We start from the raw sequence: 18,381 nt of genomic DNA, 5'->3' as shown, positions 1-18,381 counted from the left end.
ATATAAATATGTTAATGGTATATTTGGATTTAAAACAAGCTCTGAAAATTAAAAATATAAACATCCTTCTTGAACAGTGTGTGTGAGTGGTGTGTTGCATCTCGTCTATACTTTTCTTGAAAGATTGTGTTCCTTTTCTTCCTTTCTGTCTTCTTGTTTGTTTGTTTGTTTGTTATGTTTGTTTGCTATAAAACAGTGCCAAACATCAAACGTGTCATGTTCTTTTGTCTTATGTGTCAGTGTACACGTGACGAAATCCACGTTATGCTATCCTGTGCTTATTGTTCCTTTCCACTGTCTGCTTTCAGTTCAAGTTTGCCGAAGAGTTGGGAATCCTGAGAGTGTGAGAACAGCTATCATGGCCGGTGTGACAAGCGGAGACATAGAGTGTCCAGTCTGCCATGACGATTTCACCAACCCCAAACTGCTGCCTTGCAACCACCTAGCGTGCCGTGACTGTGTTCTGTCCTGGCTACAGAAGGAAGGGGGACAGGGGGGTTGCCCTCTCTGCAGAGCCCCCGTTCTCTCCTCCACTCAGCAAGGTCAAGGTCAGCTGGCCACCATGGTTGACTCGCTCCCTACCGACTTCGCCACCGCGGCTCAGGTGGAAAGTCACAAAGTTCTCAATGGTCCCCAGGTTTGTGATGTGTGTCAAAATAACGTCACTGCAACGTCATACTGCTTTGATTGCAGTATCAAACTGTGTAAGCCATGCACCAGCTATCACCAAAAAATTCCCATGTCAAAAGACCACACCCTGGAACAACTCAATAAACTAACTGCAAAGCGATTGGCTGCTAGCCGCCAGGCAACATGTAACAACCACTCCAATAGGCCGGCTGAACTGTACTGCTCCGCCCACCAAGAGCTCATTTGCATGTTGTGTTATTCAACCAATCACCGCAGCTGCCCAGAGGTGAAGGCCATCACAGACGTGGCGAGAGAGAAGAGGACAGAGCTGACACAACAGTCACAGAGACTGAAGGAGAAAGGAGCAGGACTGGCAAAACAGGTGTGTGTGTTCTCCGTCATTGTGTAGGTCCTGTTCAGTACGACCTGTCCCATCCCGCCCCTTCCTCTCGTGCTGTCTGTGTTAGTACAAACATGTCTACGTGTCTCCAAGCTACCGTGCGGTTCACATGACCCCCATCACCTGTCAGTCGATTTTTTTCATTTTTGTTTAAAATGGCTATGCACGAACAAAGAGAAAATGAAATCGCGAGTGCAGAACGTTAAATCAATGTCTCTATTTTGTTTCAATAGTACTGTGGCACCTGTATTTTTGACACGTCATATTGTTTCAGATGAAGGCTGCCAATGACAAATTCAAGGGCATGCACAAAAAGGTGAATGACGTCTTTGATGACCTTCAGCAGTGTAGTGAGAAGCGACGTCAGCAGGTCCATGACCTCATTCAGAAAGAAGAAGATGCAACAGTGACGTCACTTGCTGAAATGGAGAAAGCGCGGGCAGCGATGACGTCAAACTCTAGTAACATCGATCACCTGGTGACGTCAGCCCCTGATGACGCACTCCTGCAGATGCTGAACCAGCTGAAGTCACGTCTGGACGACCTTGAGTCAGAGAGTGGAACGACTGCCAAGGTCAAGGATGTGGGTGACATCGTATTTGACAGCCAGCTGCTGACCCGTCTGAAATCAGATCTGTCTGAACTAGGTAACGTCCTTTCTTTGTGCTCCGACTGTTGTTTCTCTTGTCAGTGCTGTTACGCAGTGCAGAAGTTAAAACATCCCCCACAGACACGGAAAACATGACTCAATTCTAATTTGGTTTACATCACAATCTGAGCACAGGATCCAGCTGATGATGAGAGTTTGTACTCAATAATACTTCGTTACACATCGCAGTCTGATGACACGATGTAGCAGTTTGTACCTGTCTTTCTTTTCCGCTGTCCGCTTCCATGTGAAACTTTGAAGAGTTTTAAATCATGAGGGCGTGACTAAAGCAGCTTCGTCAATTGTGTTAATGAGTCTTTGATAGGGTCTCTGCTGCATCCTGCCGTCTTTAACGACTCCAGTTTGGGTTTTCAAAAGTACCTCATGACACGACTCGAGTGGCACAAAGCCTACACAGTGATTCTCGTCAAAATAGGCGTAGCCGTTTCAAAGCCTTTTGTCGTCATACCCACATACAGACACGTAGACAGACACACAGACAGACACACAACCAGACAGACACATATAAACCAGCTTGGTAGATTATACGTTATTTGTATTTTTGACCAAAAATGACATTTAGACAGTCATTGTTCACATCGACCGCTAGCACGGTCTCGGAGGAACACTGACTGTCTCGATCTGTGTAAAATGTCATATTTTGGTCACAAATACAAATAACATGTATGTATCGATCGATTCTGGTTAGAATTATTTTTAGTTTTTACGATTGAACGGACACAAACATGCACTGTTATGTAGTCTCGACTGGCCGCAAAAAAAAAGTTTAGTCGGAATGTGACTCACATGGCTCAAAGAAGGGAAAACCAATGTTCAATCGATAGAAAAGATGATGACACACAGATTAGATGATGTGATTTTTACAGTCCATTGAGGGTCTTACAGTGTGATTGTTTCTTTCAGGAGAGATACAAAAGCCACAACAGCAGGCTTCAGCATCACCATCAGCGACTGCCACAACGACCACCCCATCTTCAGGTAATGAACATTGTACACACAGTCAGCGCACGACTTGTTGGATCAATCGTGTCAGAAAGATTTGTTCCTTAACTTCTAGAGCAAAGAAAAGTTTCTTCGGTTGAATTGTGTGTGCAGTTTTGATTGGTTTGTCGGTGATTATCATTTATGTCGACCTGTATCTGTTTGCTTTACCATTTAATTTACTTTAAAAATATTAGTGTGTGTGTGTGTGTGTGTGTGTGTGTGGGGGTGTCTGTGTGTGTGTGGGGGGGTGTCTGTGTGTGTGTGTGTGTTTGTGTGTGTGTATGTGTGTATGTATGTGTGTGTGTGTGTGTGTGTGCGTTTGTTGACAGGACAAACAGCTACAGCCAAACCAAGGAGAGCAGACTTGGCAGCAGTCCTGAAGGTGGGGGACAGGGTCAGGCGGGGACCGGACTGGAAGCATGGCAATCAGGTAAGTGTTGGTGTCCCTGTGCTAGCTCTCTGACAACTGTCGGTCTCACCAACTTCCTGACTCGGTCGTATAAACTTACAGTAGTGGCAACAAAACGAAAACCGAGAGCGAAGTAGGGGTGAAAGAGGGGGGGGGGGGGGGGGGGGGGGGGAGGGGGGAGGGTTGTGATAGACATGATTTTGGTTAATATTATTTGAGGAAAGCCCCTCATGTCTTCTATCTGTACTTTTCCTCCTTTCCGTTCTCGCCCCTCCGTCAGCTAGCCCCCACAACACCCCTTCCCCTCCCTCCGCGTATCTACTTACCCATTCCCTGGTCCCCTCATATTCCCCCCACCCCCACTTGTGTGCCACAGAGCAGTTAGCAGTTCCTTGCCCTCTTCCCTTTTTATATTTAGTCAAGTTTTGACTAAATATTTTAACATCGAGGGGGAATCGAAACGAGGGTCGTGGTGTATGTGCGTGTGTGTGTGTGTGTGTGTGTGTCTGTGTGTGTGTGTAGAGCGATTCAGACTAAACTACTGGACCGATCTTTATGACATTTGACATGAGAGTTCCTGGGTATGAAATCCCCGAACATTTTTTTCATTTTTTTGATAAATGTCTTTGATGACGTCATATCCGGCTTTTCGTGAAAGTTGAGGCGGCACTGTCACGCCCTCATTTTTCAACCAAATTGGTTGAAATTTTGGTCAAGTAATCTTCGACGAAGCCCGGACTTCGGTATTGCATTTCAGCTTGGTGGCTTAAAAATTAATTAATGACTTTGGTCATTAAAAATCTGAAAATTGTAAAAAAAAATAAAAATTTATAAAACGATCCAAATTTACGTTTATCTTATTCTCCATCATTTGCTGATTCCAAAAACATATAAATATGTTATATTCGGATTAAAAACAAGCTCTGAAAATTAAATATATAAAAATTATTATCAAAATTAAATTGTCCAAATCAATTTAAAAACACTTTCATCTTATTCCTTGTCGGTTCCTGATTCCAAAAACATATAGATATGATATGTTTGGATTAAAAACACGCTCAGAAAGTTAAAACAAAGAGAGGTACAGAAAAGCGTGCTATCCTTTTTAGCGCAACTACTACCCCGCTCTTCTTGTCAATTTCACTGCCTTTGCCATGAGCGGTGGACTGACGATGCTACGAGTATACGGTCTTGCTGAAAAATGGCATTGCGTTCAGTTTCATTCTGTGAGTTCGACAGCTACTTGACTAAATATTGTATTTTCGCCTTACGCGACTTGTTACATTTGATCAAGTTTTGACTAAATGTTTTAACGTAGAGGGGGGAATCGAGACGAGGGTCGTGGTGTATGTGTGTGTGTGTCTGTGTGTGTGTGTGTGTGTGTAGAGCGATTCAGAGCAAACTACTGGACCGATCTTTATGAAATTATACATGAGAGTTCCTGGGTATGATATCCCCAGACGTTTTTTCATTGTTTTGAATTAATTTCTTTGGTGACGTCATATCCGGCCTTTTGTAAAAGTTGAGGCGGCACTGTCACACCCTCATTTTTCAATAAAATTGATTGAAATGTTCGTTGCAAGCCCCTGGAGCAAATTTTTGATTAATGCTTTTGTGAACAAGAAACAATTGACAAGTGGCTCTCCCCTTTCCCCGTCGCGATATAACCTTCGTGGTTGAAAACGACGTTAAACACCAAATAAAGAAAGAAAGATTGAAATGTTGGCCAAGCAATCTTCGACGAAGGCCAGACTTTGGTATTGCATTTCATCTTGGAGGCTTACAAATTAATTAATGGCTTTGGTCATTAAAAATCTGAAAATTGTAATTAAAATTGTATTTTTATAAAACGATCCACAATTACATTCATCTTATTCTTCATCATTTTCTGATTCCAAAAACATATAAATATATTATATTCGGATTAAAAACAAGCTCTGAAAATTAAAAATATAAAAATTATAAAATGTCTGAAATCGATTTAAAAATAATTTCATCTTATTTCTTGTCGGTTCATGATTCAAAAAACATATAGATATGATATGTTTGGATTAAAAACACGCTCAGAAAGTTAAAACGAAGAGAGGTACAGAATAGCGCGTAGCCTACGTGCTATCCCGCTCAGCACGACCATTACTGCACTATTCTGGCTTGTCGAATTCACTGCCTTTGCCACGAGCGGTGGACTGACGAAACTACGAGTCTGGGTGAAAAAATGCAGTGCGTTCAGTTTTATTCTGTGAGTTCGACAGCTTGACTAAATGTAGTAATTTCGCCTTACGCGACTTGTTTTGGTTTCACATGAGTTTCTTCATCTCCCATCACCTTCTCTTTTCGAACAACCCCCCCCCCCTCTCCGCCCACACTCTTCCACTGTTCCTTCCATCACCACTTGTGACCGACAGAGAAGTGATCATTACGTTTTTCCTTTTCTCCCCTTATCCACCCAAACTCCTATTATTAACGTTGCTACCCCCCTCCCCTTTTGTTTTCCTAAGAAGCAGTGAACATCACTTTGGTGCATGTTCTTCTTTCGCTTTCCCATCTCTTAAACCTGCCACCCCCTGCACACCCGAACTCCTCCATATCCCTCCCACCCCCACCACCCCCACGTGTGACCCAACAGAGCAATGAGCAGTGTGTACTGTGTGCAGGACGAGGGAGGACCGGGCACGGTGACGGCGATCGCTTCACGGCACGGACATGGCTATGTGGACGTCCGGTGGGACAGTGGCGGTGAAATCTCCGGGTACCGTATGGGATATATGGGCTTCTATGGCCTGGACCTGGCCTGATCCACACCGCCACCACTCTGTGTACTCTGCACCACGTCATGTCGCCTGTCTGACGTCATGTTTTCAGTGTTTTCAGTGTAAAGTGCCACTTGATATTGAATGCTGTTTTCCATTACTCTGATGATCACTTTGTGGATAACTTGTCGAACGTTATAACGATTAGTGCTTTCAGACACAATTATTACTATTATCATCATCGTGATGGTCAGCGTCATCATCGAACAACTTTTCATTATGTTTCTGTCATCGTCGTTGTTGTTGTTGTCGTCGTCTTCGTCGGCAACAACACCGCCTACATTCCTCCTGTTATCATTATGTGCTTCTGCGCTGTCGCTAATGTTTTCTTGTACCGCCTCCTTATGACCGCAACACGGTGGCCTAGTGGTAAGGCGTCCGCCGTCGTGGGTTCGAATCCCGGCCGGGTCATACCTAAGACTTTAAAATTGGCAATCTAGTGGCTGCTCCGCCTGGCGTCTGGCATTATGGGGTTAGTGCTAGGTCTGTTTGGTCGGGTGTCAGAATAATGTGACTGGTTGAGACATGAAGCCTGTGCTGCGACTTCTGTCTTGTGTGTGGCGCACGTTAAAATTTGTCAAAGCAGCACCGCCCTGATATCACCCTTCGTGGTGGACTGGGCGTTAAGCAAACAAACAAACAAACCGCCTCCTTATGTTCTTGATCGTAGCAAGACTGTTTTGCAAGGCAATTTATGCAAATGGTCGTTCCAAGGGGGACCATTTCAATCAGCACAACTCATCGGCAGCAGCCAAGCAGCGGACACAGAGCGCCTGCAGACCGAGGGGACCCTGTGCACCACCAGCTTTAGAGTTTAAGATTTACGATTGACACTCCTTTTCAACATCTCCAAGTCATGCATTTCTACAGTTCCCCCCAAAAAGCCTGAATGGTGGGGTAAAAACAGTCATACACATAAGCGCGGGAGTTTCAGCCAATGAACGAAGAAGAATTTCTACAGTCTAGTATTTACTGAAATCCTGTTCAGATGTACAGTCGAACCTAGCTGCCAGGTGATGACCACCTCTCGATAAAGACCACCTGCCCATCATTACCACCCCATAAGATCCCTGACACGTTTGTTGTCTATGTAATTCACCTTTTCATAACGACCACCTGTCTACAATGACAATGACTACTTTTGGTCTGGCCCTTGGGCGGTCGTTATAGACAGGTTTGACTGTGCCAGTTGTCAGTGATCCTTACTTCATTATTTTACTTCAAAATGTAGTTCTAACAAAAACAATTTAAAATAATGTATGTTGGGTCCTTTTCAATCATCTGTTTGAGAGTTTGTTTTGACTTTTGTCAATTCACACGAATCAATGAAGCGAAGAAAACACTGTCAAAAGATTGTTTTAACATCTTCATCGCTGAAGCTAAATACAATGTATCAGCGTGACAGTCTCTAGTTCAACTTGATCAGAAACCATCAGGTTTGTATTACCTACAGGCAAACCTATCCCCAATCTTACAACCCCATCAAATACTGTCCTTTCCCCAGTCTTTTGCATCGGGCAGATCACAACATATACTAGTACAGTGGAACCCCCCTTTTAACACCTCCAAAAATCTGTCAAAATCAGGTCTTCAAAAGGAGGGGATCTTAAAATGGGGTAAATGCAAAAGAGGTTATCAACAGAAAACATGAGAAAACCAGGGTCTAAAGAGGGTGGGGGGGGGGGGGGGGGGGTGGGTGTTAAATCAGGGGTCTTAAAAGGGTGTTACACTGTAGAGAACACAGTCCAGTGACCTAATGTATACACAATTAATGTTTTCTTGACGTTTTAGTGATTGTTTTCTGAGCTGCTGGTCAGTATGAGATAGTGTAATTCGAACGTGGTGATGAGGATGTTTTACTGATAATGTGCGCGGTTGTACTTGTTTTAATATGCTGGCTTGTCTTTGATAATATACATGTTGTGATTTCTATCCGATGTTTTGAGCTATCGCTGTGGGAACGGCTAGCCTGTCTTTGACAATGGAGTTTGTGATTATGGAATTAAAATGTTCCAGAGTGAAAGAGAAGTGTGTGTGGCCAAGCTAGCTGACCGAACAGCAGGTCAGGGGAGACAATTGGTCAGCAGTATCCCTGTTGGTCTATTTGATAGAATTCTTTTTTCTTGTTTCTTGTTAATATGTTTTTGAAAATTGTTGTTGATTTTTCTATGATTGTTCATAAAAGAATGAAACTAGGGTATGTGTGTGTGTGTGTGTGTGTGTGTGTGTGTGTGTGTGTGTGTGTGTGTGTGTGTGTGTGTGTGTACATGTCAAAGGAAGAACGAAAGGAGTGTATGAGTGCTTGGTTGGTGTATGCTATTGGTAGCAAGACAGTTTTAGCAATTGTTGTAAGCATCACACACACACACACACACACACACACACACACACACACACACACACACACACGCACACACATTCACACACACACACACACACACACACACACAGTTTTCACAACGCGAAGCGGAGCGAAAACCGAAGTGGGTTGTGAGTGAGGCCTCTCCTCTGCTGGGCTGCGCGTGTCTGAAAAAAACCTCGACATCAAGCGGTTCATTTTGTGTTCATGTTTATACATGAATTGTGAAGGCACCATCCTAATTGCATTCCCATATTGTGACGGAGCCAAATAGTGATTGGTTAAAACAATTGAAGAGTTTTTTCTCGAAATATCATTCTTTTCAACAAAGAACAATGTACAACTGCAAATATGCTTCGCAGTCTGACTCCATAAAATCAATGTTGTATTCTTGCTAAAGATCGCATTTTTCGTGATCTCCGACTCGGTATTATTTTGAATATTCACTGAGACTCGGCATGTTATCTCCACCTATTCGGGCACACCACTCCCACTTTGACACCAATATGACATCTCACTCTGACACCACCACCACTCTCACACACCACCCCCACCCCTCCCCCCTCCCTGCGCTGTGCAGTGATCGATAAGACAGGACAGTACGAAGCTACTCTCTCTGAGTCTGGCGCCTGTGGAACTACAGCCGCAGATAATCGCAGTGCAACACGACTGCACAGACTTACCTCCCATGGATCCCTCATTGATTTTGCATTGATGACACGTTGACAGTGTTGTGCAACGAGCAAATCAAACCATCCCTGCTGACACCTGACAGGTAACCCTTTCTGTCTTTTGACCACCACAGTCTGGACAGTGTTCAGTGAATGGTGATGATGATTTGTGTGTGTGTGTCGAACTATCGAAACGACAGCGCTGGTTTGTGTAATGCGTGTGTCACTGTGTGCCGTCAGTTGTCAGCGGTAGAACGCTCGGTATGACTGCACTGAACAGAATGTCATCTTCTTGAATGTAGGTCAGTGGAACGAAACACAAGAGGGATGTTACTTTTTGTTTGTTTGTTTGCTTAACGCCCAGTCGACAAGGAAGGGCCATATCAGGGCGGTGCTCCTTTGACATGTAACGTGCGCCACACACAAGACAGAAGTCGCAGCACAGGCTTCATGTCTCACCCAGTCACAAATTATTCTGACACCGGACCAACCAGTCCTAGCACTAACCCCATAATGCCAGACGCCAGGCGGAGCAGCCACTAGATTGCCAATTTTAAAGTCTTAGGTATGACCCGGCCGGGGTTCGAACCCACGACCTCCCGATGACGGGGCGGACGCCAGTTACCACTAGGCCAACCGTGCCGGTAGGGATGTTACTGGTACCGTACAGTGGTGTATTGAAGAAGACAACAACAATAGTATGCTGAAAGGCAGACCGCCATGTTATGTTTGTCTACATAACCGTCGAAAAAGGAATATAGTAAAGTTTAGTTGTCTTTTCCTACTTTCGGTTTCAATACATTCTTCGAAAAGTAAGAAGATTTCCAGTTTCCTGATAAATCAATGTTTCTAGTGTAACCGTGTGCCGAAACACTACGATCACCTCGGGAAGCGAAGTGCAATCAAACAGGATTGAAAATGTTAGGGCTAATTTCCTAGCCCTATAAAAACTGTTATGCAAACCCGAAGGTTTCCATGAACATACAGACAATCGGAAAACACCAGACCCCATCACAAACAGAACTCTACAAACCACAGGTGTTGACTTTAAAGGCCAACAACTCGGGTGCAGAGTCCGTTGCGAAAGGAGCGGTAGCCTCCCCTGTCACAATAGCTTACCTATATCAAATTCAATATCTACATGTTTACTGAGTCTTGATCATGAAAGATGACAAAGGTGAGAATAACTGACACGATAATGACCGGGTAGCATGAATAAGGTATTTTCGTTTAACTTGCCGTTATATCCAGCTTTTTATATTTAGTCAAGTTTTGACTAAATATTTTAACATCGAGGGGGAATCGAAACGAGGGTCGTGGTGTATGTGCGTGTGTCTGTGTGTCTGTGTGTCTGTGTGTCTGTGTGTGTGTGTGTGTGTGTAGAGCGATTCAGACTAAACTACTGGACCGATCTTTATGAAATTTGACATGAGAGTTCCTGGGTATGAAATCCCCGAACGTTTTTTTCTTTTTTTTGATAAATGTCTTTGATGACGTCATATCCGGCTTTTCGTGAAAGTTGAGGCGGCACTGTCACGCCCTCATTTTTCAACCAAATTGGTTGAAATTTTGGTCAAGTAATCTTCGACGAAGCCCGGACTTCGGTATTGCATTTCAGCTTGGTGGCTTAAAAATTAATTAATGACTTTGGTCATTAAAAATCGGAAAATTGTAAAAAAAAAAAAAAAAATTATAAAACGATCCAAATTTACGTTTATCTTATTCTCCATCATTTGCTGATTCCAAAAACATATAAATATGTTATATTCGGATTAAAAACAAGCTCTGAAAATTAAATATATAAAAATTATTATCAAAATTAAATTGTCGAAATCAATTTAAAAACACTTTCATCTTATTCCTTGTCGGTTCCTGATTCCAAAAACATATAGATATGATATGTTTGGATTAAAAACACGCTCAGAAAGCTAAAACGAAGAGAGGTACAGAAAAGCGTGCTATGCAGCATAGCGTAACCACTACCGCGCTAAATGGCATTGCGTTCAGTTTCATTCTGTGAGTTCGACAGCTACTTGACTAAATATTGTATTTTCGCCTTTCGCGACTTGTTAGTATCTGTGGGCCGTCACTGTGGAGGGTCAAGGAATATTTAGAGAAGAACTCAATATTCAAACCTCAAGTGTCGCTTGCCATTTACTGATTTAGTGAAGACATCAGATACAGCCAGTGCTGAAATGTAGTGCATTTAAAAATATGAGAATAAACCTGCAACAAAATGTTTCTGCATACGTATTCTTCTGTATAGAGTCTGTGTTCTGCACAGGTAGTCTATGGTTTTACTATTCTGTGCCGGTAGCCAGCCTGTGGTTTATGTCCTTTTGCATTGTGTCTGTATAATCGGAATGTGGTTTGAACAGTTTTGTATGGTTTGTGTCTTTTAAAGTTATGAAGCATTTTTGAAGAGCTAGAGAGATAAAGGGAAAGGACCGAATTTCTGTCTCAACCGATTATGCCTGACTTAATTTTAAACCGAGCGCGACCTCAAACTAAATCACTGACATGTCATGTTTTTGTTGATTTAGTATCTTCACAGTTTGTTCTCACGTTGTACCGAGTTTTAAGCCATAGAAAAAAATAAAAAATAAACAAGGGAGTTATTGTACAAGAGCAAAAGTGAAAGCACCGGATTTCTATGATATTTCAACCCCTATCATGCACGACTTGTTTTTAGAAGACGCGCGACCTCAAACTAAACCATTGACATGTCATGTTTTTGTTGATCTAGTATCTTCACATGTTTTTCTCACTTTGTACCGAGGTTTAGGTCATAGAAAGAAACAAATAAAGGAGTTATGATTTATTTTCGAAGAGCTACAGAGCGGCGAAACAGAAAGCACCGGATTTCTGTCACATCCGATATTCTTAATTCGTATTCTAACGATGTGTCAAATTTAATTCAATATAGAAACAGTAGGTACATTAGGTTTGATGCATCTTCAAAAAAAGCAGCGGGTTTCTGTCAAATCCGAACATGTCCGGCAGAAACTCAAAAGAGCTTGCGATCTTGAACTAAAGCACTCTTATCTCTAACTGTTAATTTTTGAGTATAACAAAAGTAATGTGTATTGTAAGGGTAAGCCGAGTTTCATCAAATAAAAATTCCATTAGTTATGATGCATCTTATAGAGAAGCAGCAGGTTTCTGTCGAATGAGCACCTGGAGCTGTTGAGAGAGCGCGCGCCCTTTATCTGAGTAATGTACATCACATTGTGTTACTTTTTATATTTAGTCAAGTTTTGACTAAATATTTTAACATCGAGGGGGAATCGAAACGAGGGTCGTGGTGTATGTGCGTGTGTGCGTGTGTGTGTGTGTGTGTGTGTGTGTAGAGCGATTCAGACTAAACTACTGGACCGATCTTTATGAAATTTGACATGAGAGTTCCTGGGTATGAAATCCCCGAACGTTTTTTTCTTTTTTTTGATAAATGTCTTTGATGACGTCATATCCGGCTTTTCGTGAAAGTTGAGGCGGCACTGTCACGCCCTCATTTTTCAACCAAATTGGTTGAAATTTTGGTCAAGTAATCTTCGACGAAGCCCGGACTTCGGTATTGCATTTCAGCTTGGTGGCTTAAAAAATAATTAATGACTTTGGTCATTAAAAATCTGAAAATTGTAAAAAAAAATAAAAAGTTATAAAACAATCCAAATTTACGTTTATCTTATTCTCCATCATTTGCTGATTCCAAAAACATATAAATATGTTATATTCGGATTAAAAACAAGCTCTGAAAATTAAATATATAAAAATTATTATCAAAATTAAATTGTCCAAATCAATTTAAAAACACTTTCATCTTATTCCTTGTCGGTTCCTGATTCCAAAAACATATAGATATGATATGTTTGGATTAAAAACACGCTCAGAAAGTTAAAACAAAGAGAGGTACAGAAAAGCGTGCTATCCTGCTTAGCGCAACTACCACCCCGCTATTCTTGTCAATTTCACTGCCTATGCCGTGAGCGGTGGACTACGAGTATACGGTCTTGCTGCGTTGCATTGCGTTCAGTTTCATTCTGTGAGTTCGACAGCTACTTGACTAAATATTGTATTTTCGCCTTACGCGACTTGTTTAATATTCTGAATGTTTTTTTCTAACTGCATGCCAAGTTTTAGCTCCGAGAAATAATAAAGTACATCAGCTATGAGCATCTTAGAAAAGCAGCGGAATTGTGTCTGTCAACTCAGACCAGGTCAGACAAAAACGTGAAAAAGCGCCCGACATGTTTAGAAACCTCGCGACCTAGAACTAAGGCACGTACAGGACTGATTTTTCTTGTGTATTCTAACGATATGACAAGTTTTCAATCATAGAAAAGAAGGGTACACTAGTTATGATGCATCTGAAGAAAGCGGGGGGTTTCTGTCAAATAATAATTCATATTCATATAATGAGCTTCTAAGATGCGTTATAGATAGTGCATAATTTCTTTCTATCAAAGTCAATTTGACATACTACTAGATTACACATATCTTGTACTAGAAAATGAGAAAATAGTCATCCACTCGAATGGATTCTGCCTTACAGCCCAGGGCTAACACATGTAATTATAGTGACACTTACACAGATACAAAAAATCAGTCATTTGTTTCACAGCAACGGAAGCCATAGTTGTGCCTGAAGAACATGAGAATAATAGAAACATTAGAATTGCTCAAGTGATTACCTTGGAGCAAGCTCTCTAAGAAAGGTCGCGCGAGCACCATTTCCTGTTTCTGTTGGACATGGTCGGATTTTACAGGATAACACTGCTATTCAGAATAGCAGTGTTATCCTGATATGCACCATGATACTAAACGTTTTATTTCTCGGAATTGAAACTTGCCATACGGTAATAATACACCATGAGAATAATTAAAAATTAAAAATAAGATCTTCTTCTTCTTCTGCGTTCGTGGGCTGAAACTCCCACGTACACTCGTGTTTTTGCATGAGTGGAATTTTACGTGTATGACCGTTTTTACCCCGCCATTAAGGCAGCCATACGCCACTTTCGGAGGAAGCTTGCTGGGTATTTTCGTGTTTCTATAACCCACCGAACTCTGACATGGATTACAGGATCTTTTCCGTGCTCAGTTGGTCTTGATCTTGTGCTTGCGTGTACACACGAAGGGGGATAAGCCACTAGCAGGTCTGCACATAAGTTGACCTGGGAGATCGGACAAATCTCCACACTTAACCCACCAGGCGGCCGCGGCCGGGATTCGAACCCTCGACCTTCCGATTAAGAGGCCGACGTCTTACCACCCCGCCACAGCGCCCGTCTGACAAAACTGAGATCAAGATTGCGCACTCTCTAAACAGATCGGGCACTTTTTCCACTTTCTGCCGGACATAGACGGATTTGATAAAAAAAACAAAAAAAACGCTGCATCATAGCTACTATGATTTTAAGTTCTTTGAAATGAAACTTAGCATAACATAAGGATACACCATGAGAATAATATAATTTTTTTTAAATTAAGTGCCTCTGATCAATGTCGTGCACTCTCTAAACAGATCAGACACTTTTTCCATTTTGTGCCGGACATGGTCGCATGCTCTATGTTTTGTGCATGTTGACTTGATAAAGTTTGTACATTCTCCGTGAACAGTGTGTGTGAGTGAAGTCTTCATCTCGTCTATACTTTTCTTGAAAGAATTCTTTCTTTCTTTCCTTTCTTTCTTCTTCTCTGTTTGTTCGTATGTTATAAACAAGTCGCGTAAGGCAAAATTACTACATTTAGTCAAGCTGTGGAACTCACAGAATGAAACTGAACGCACTGCATTTTTTCACAATGACCGTAGTCCGCCGCTAGTGCAAAAGGCAGTGAAAGTGACGAGCCTGTTCAACGCTGTAGCGGTTGCGCTGCGCTGCATAGCACGCTTTACTGTACCTCTCTTCGTTTTAACTTTCTGAGCGTGTTTTTAATCCAAACATATCATATCTATATGTTTTTGGAATCAGGAACCGACAAGGAATAAGATGAAATTGTTTTTAAAACGATTTCGGAAATTTAATTTTAATCATAATATTTATATTTTTAATTTTCAGAGCTTGTTTTTAATCCGAATATAACATATCTATATGTTTTTGGAATCAGAACATGATAAAGAATAAAATAAAAGTAATTTTGGATCGTTTTATAAAAAAATAATTTTAATTACAATTTTCAGATTTTTAATGACCAAAGTCATTAATTAATTGTTAAGCCTTCATGCTGAAATGCAATACCTAAGTCCGGCCTTCGTCGAAGATTGCTTGGCCAAAATTTCAATCAATTTAATAGAAAATGAAGGTGTGACAGTGCCGCCTCAACTTTTACAAAAAGCCGGATATGACGTCATAAAAGACATTTATCGAAAAAAAGAAAAAATTTCTGGGGATATCATACCCAGGAACTCTCATGTCAAATTTCATAAAGATCGGTCCAGTAGTTTACTCTGAATCGCTCTACACACACACACGCACAGACACACACATACACACACACACACACACACACACACACACACACACACACACACACACACACACACACACACACACACAGACACACACACACACGCACACACGCACATACACCACGACCCTCGTCTCGATTCCCCCTCGATGTTAAAATATTTAGTCAAAACTTGACTAAATATAAAAACGGTGCCAAACGTCAATCTTGTCATGTTCTTTTGTCTTATTTTTCAGTGTACACGTGACGAAATCCACGTTATGCTATCCTGTGCTTCTTGTTCCTTTCCACTGTCTGCTTTCAGTTCAAGTTTGCCGAAGAGTTGGGAATCCTGAGAGTGTGAGAACAGCTATCATGGCCGGTGTGACAAGCGGAGACATAGAGTGTCCAGTCTGCCATGACGATTTCACCAACCCCAAACTGCTGCCTTGCAACCACCTAGCGTGCCGTGACTGTGTTCTGTCCTGGTTACAGAAAGAAGGGGGACAGGGGGGTTGCCCCCTCTGCAGAGCCCCCATTCTCTCCTTCACGCAGCAAGGTCAAGGTCAGCTGGCCACCATGGTTGACTCGCTCCCTACTGACTTCGCCACCGCGGCTCTGGTGGAAAGTCACAAAGTTCTCAATGGTCCCCACGATTGTGACGTGTGTCAAAATAACGTCACTGCAACGTCATACTGCTTTGATTGCAGTATCAAACTCTGCAAGGCATGCACCAGCCATCACCAGAAACTTCCTGTGTCAAAAAACCACACCCTGGAACGGCTCAATAACCTAACTGCAAAGCAACTGGCTGCCAACCGCCAGGCAACTTGTAACAACCACTCCAATACGCCGGCTAAATTGTACTGCTCCGCCCACCAAGAGCTCATTTGCATGTTTTGTGATGCAACCAATCACCGCAGCTGCCAAGAGGTGAAGGCCATCACAGACGTGGCGAGAGAGAAGAGGACAGAGCTGACACAACAGTCACAGAGACTGAAGGAGAAAGCAGCAGGACTGGCAAAACAGGTGTGTGTGTTCTCGGTCATTGTGTAGGTCCTGTTCAGTACGACCTGTCCCTTCCCGCCCCTTCCTCCCGTGCTGTCTGTGTTAGTACAAACATGTCTACGTGTCTCCAAGCTACCGTGCGGTTCACATGACCCCCATCACCTGTCAGTCGATTGTTTTCATTTTTGTTTAAAATGGCTATGCACGAAATCACGAGTGCAGAACGTTAAATCAATGTCTCTATTTTGTTTCAATAGTACTGTGACACCTGTATTTTTGACACGTCATATTGTTTCAGATGAAGGCTGCCAAGGAGAAATTCAAGGGCATGCACAAAAAGGTGAAGGACGTCTTTGATGACCTTCACCAGTGTAGTGAGAAGCGACGTCAGCAGGTCCATGACCTTATTCAGAAAGAAGAAGATGCAACAGTGACGTCATTTGCGGAAATGGAGAAAGCGCGGGCAGCGATGACGTCAAACTCAAGTAACATCGATCACCTGGTGACGTCAGCCCCTGATGACGCACTCCTGCAGATGCTGAATCAGCTGAAGTCACGTCTGGACGACCTTGAGTCAGAGAGTGGAAAGACCCCCAAAGTCAAGGATGTGGGTGACATCGTATTCGACAGCCAGCTACTGACCCGTCTGAAATCAGATCTGTCTAAACTAGGTAACGTCTTTTCTTTGTGCTCCGACTGCTGTTTCTCTTGTCAGTGCTGTTACGCAGTGCAGAGGTTAAAACAGCCCCCACAGATACGGAATACATGACACAACTAGATGAATACCCGCTTCGCCGGGTACGGCTTCTCCGGGAAGAAGTAGAGCCGAATACCCGGCTTCGCCGGGGACCCCGCTTTGCCGGGTGTACGAACCGTACGAAGGAAGGGAGATAAACGCGCAAAACACTGGAGAAGATAAGAGACAGTGACCTTCAAAAATTGTAACGGGAATATGGATTGAGCGTTGTCGACAGTGACCTTCTAAAAATAGTAACGGGAATATGGATTGACGCCACACGAATGAAGAGACCGGCACGGTTGGCCTAGTGGTGAGGCGTCCGCGCCGTGATCGGGAGGTCGTGGGTTCAAACCCCGGCCGGGTCATACCTAAGACTTTAAAATTGGCAATCTAGTGGCTGCTCCGCTTGGCGTCTGGCATTATGGGGTTAGTGCTAGGACTGGTTGGTCCGGTGTCAGAATAATGTGACTGGGTGAGACAAGAAGCCTGTGCTGCGACTTCTGTCTTGTGTGTGGCGCACGTTATATGTCAAAGCAGCACCGCCCTGATATGGCCCTTCGTGGTGGGCTGGGCGTTAAGCAAACAAACAAACAAACACGAAGGAAGGGAGGTAAATGCTAAACACTGGAGAAGATAAGGAAGAGTTACTGGGAATGGATCTGTGAAGATGAACAGCAAAACCAAAATCGGTTCAGCGCTGCGCGCTGAGAGCACGTTTTGAAAATTCTCATCGACCAGGTTGTGTCCGGGGTCTACCTGAATATGCCCACCAAATTTGAAGCAGATCCATCGAGAACTTTGGCCGTGCATCGCGAACACACACACAGACACACAGACAGACACACAGACAGACACAAGTCGTATATATATATATATATATATATAGATTACTAGAGGAATACCCGGCTTCGACGGGTGAATCGCGAGACAGAGACAGACAGCGTGGCGGTTCGCCGTCTTTGAGCACGTGTTGAACATTTTCATCCACCAGTTTGTGCCCACTCAAAGGAAGGCAAGAACATACAGAGAGACAAAAGCCGCCAGACCCCATCACAAAGAGAACTCTACAATCCACAGGTGTTGCCTGGCGAGCTAGCTATAAATAGCTCACAACTTCTAAGGCGAACAGCTTTGCAGAGTCTGCTGTGAAGGGCGACGGTAGTCTCCCTGTCACACTCGACCCCCTTTGAATGAACTTTGTCCCCAAAGTTCCGAACCATGGACCCGCCAAGCTTAGGTCCCTCCCAGATTGGT

Source organism: Littorina saxatilis, unplaced genomic scaffold, assembly GCF_037325665.1.
Source record: "Littorina saxatilis isolate snail1 unplaced genomic scaffold, US_GU_Lsax_2.0 scaffold_87, whole genome shotgun sequence".
NCBI classification, from domain to species: Eukaryota; Metazoa; Mollusca; class Gastropoda; order Littorinimorpha; family Littorinidae; genus Littorina; species Littorina saxatilis.
This window is presented reverse-complemented; position numbering follows the sequence as displayed.